This window comes from Pseudophryne corroboree, chromosome 8 (genome assembly GCF_028390025.1).
Source record: "Pseudophryne corroboree isolate aPseCor3 chromosome 8, aPseCor3.hap2, whole genome shotgun sequence".
Lineage (NCBI taxonomy): Eukaryota > Metazoa > Chordata > Amphibia > Anura > Myobatrachidae > Pseudophryne > Pseudophryne corroboree.
In genome coordinates, this window is record NC_086451.1 from 464,072,516 (window position 1) to 464,075,317 (window position 2,802).

A 2,802-nucleotide genomic window follows, 5' to 3' on the forward strand; every position below is an offset into this window, starting at 1 on the left:
TGCTTGGGGCCCTAGAGGATCAAGTTTGGCCATCACTGCCCTACGTGAATAGCTTTGTGAAAATGAAAACAATTACTATCCTTTCCTAGGTTGTGATACCTCTGATAGATTAGAATAAAACATATTTCCCAAACAATACAGGAGGCTTTCATTTTTTTTTACCTTTTCTCTTTCTTCAGTCTGGTCACAGTGCTCTTAACGTGTATGTACAGATTACATGTTCTCCATTTGTTGCCGGATGTGGTGTATTTGTCATAGGACAGTAGCAGCAGCAAATGCACTGAGGAGGTCATACAGATCTGATCGCTGGGCTGCGTTTTTTGCAGTCCTGTGATCAGATAGTCACCGCCTACAGGAGGAGTATATTTTCGCTGTGCAAGTGTGCGAACGCACGTGTAGATGAGCTGCTAAAAATCAGTTTGTGCAGTCTCTGGGCAGCCCAGGACTTACTCTTCTAGTGCGATCACATCAGGATGATCAGGGCCGGAGCTGACGTCAGGAACCCTCCCTGCAAACGCATGAGCCCACCTGTGTTTTTTTGGACACTCCCTGAAAACGGTCAGTTGCCGCCCACAAACGGCCTCTTGTCAATCACCTTGCGAACGCACGTGCTAATGGATCCTTCGCACCATCCCGTCGCTGACCGGCGATGCCCATTGTAGCTTTCCGATGCGTGTGCGCATTGCGGCTCAGACACATGCGCAGTTCGTATCTGATCGCCTGCTGTGCGAAAACGCACAGCAGCGATCAGATCTGAATGACCCTTCTTAATGCGAGTGAGGAAACTACTGTACCGTATTTGTGCACAGTCTCAATTTCTTCATATGCAACAAGGTACTTACAGTAAGAGTCCAGTCTGCATTAGTAAGTGAGCAATTTATCACCCGTTCCTATTATGTTGGTCACTATCCTAGCGCTGACACCAATGTGGTCACTCTTCCTGGAACAGTCAGTGTTGAAGGTCTACACCAATGTAGCCTAAGTACCCGCAACCCTTTCAATGGTAGCAGTTTTACAATCCTTTCAGTGATATTGATCAGATCATTGCTTGTAAAGCAGATGTATTATACACTGGACAGGCTCCCACGGAGAGACGGAAAATTATAGTTATCATTGTCAACTAAATCCAAATGATGAGAGATATTACTGGGCACACAGGGGTTATTCAGAGTTTTTAGCAAACCCAAAAAGTTAGCAGTTGGGCAAAACCGATGCCCTCATTCCGAGGTGATCGCTCGCTAGCTGCTTTTAGCAGCAGTGCAAACACTAAGCCGCCGCCCTCTGGGAGTGTATTTTAGCTTAGCAGAAGTGCGAACGAAAGGATCGCAGAACTGCTCCAAAATATTTTCGAGCAGTTTCTGAGCAGCTCCAGACTTACTCCTTCCTTGCGATCACTTCAGACTATTTAGTTCCTGTTTTGGCGTCACAAACACGCCCTGCGTTCTGCCAGCCACTCCCCCGTTTCCTCAGGCACGCCTGCGTTTCTATCTGACATGCCTGCGTTTTTCAGCACACCCCCTGAAAACGGTTAGTTACCTCCCAGAAACGCCCCATTCATGTCATTCACTCAGCGGTCAGCAGTGCGACTGAAAAGCGTCGCTAGAGCTTGTGTAAAACTGCATCGGCTTTTGTGAAAGTACGTCGCGCGTGCGCAGTGCGCACCATACGCATGCGAAGAAGTGCCGATTTCTAGCCTGATCGCTGTGCTGCGAACAACGGCACCTAGCGATCAACTCGGAATGAGGGCCCATGTACACTGCAGGTGGGGCAGATGTAACATGTGCAGCGAAAGTTAGATGTGGGTGGGTTCATTTATTTCTGCGCAGGGTAAATACTTGTTGCTTTATTTTTATACTGCAATTTAGATTTCAGTTTGAACTAGTGATGAGCACCGGAAATTTTTCGGGTTTTGTGTTTTGGTTTTGGGTTCGGTTCCGCGGCCGTGTTTTGGGTTCGAACGCGTTTTGGCAAAACCTCACCAAATTTTTTTTGTCGGATTCGGGTGTGTTTTGGATTCGGGTGTTTTTTTCAAAAAAACGTAAAAAACAGCTTAAATCATAGAATTTGGGGGTCATTTTGATCCCAAAGTATTATTAACCTCAATAACCATAATTTCCACTCATTCAGTCTATTCTGAACACCTCACACCTCACAATATTATTTTTAGTCCTAAAATTTGCACCGAGGTCGCTGGATGGCTAAGCTAAGCGACACAAGTGGCCGATACAAACACCTGGCCCATCTAGGAGTGGCACTGCAGTGTCACGCAGGATGGCCCTTCCAAAAAACACTCCCCAAACAGCACATGACGCAAAGAAAAAAAGAGGCGCAATGAGGTAGCTGTGTGACTAAGCTCAGCGACCCTAGTGGCCGACACAAACACCTGGCCCATCTAGGAGTGGCACTGCAGTGTCACGCAGGATGGCCCTTCCAAAAAACACTCCCCAAACAGCACATGACGCAAAGAAAAAAAGAGGCGCAATGAGGTAGCTGTGTGAGTAAGCTAAGCGACTCTAGTGGTCGACACAAACACCTGGCCCATCTAGGAGTGGCACTGCAGTGTCAGGCAGGATGGCCCTTCAAAAAAACACTCCCCAAACAGCACATGACGCAAAGAAAAAAAGAGGCGCAATAAGGTAGTTGTGTGACTAAGCTCAGCGACCCAAGTGGCCGACACAAACACCTGGCCCATCTAGGAGTGGCACTGCAGTGTCACGCAGGATGGCCCTTCCAAAAAACACTCCCCAAACAGCACATGACGCAAAGAAAAAAAGAGGCGCAATGAGGTAGCTGTGTGAGTAA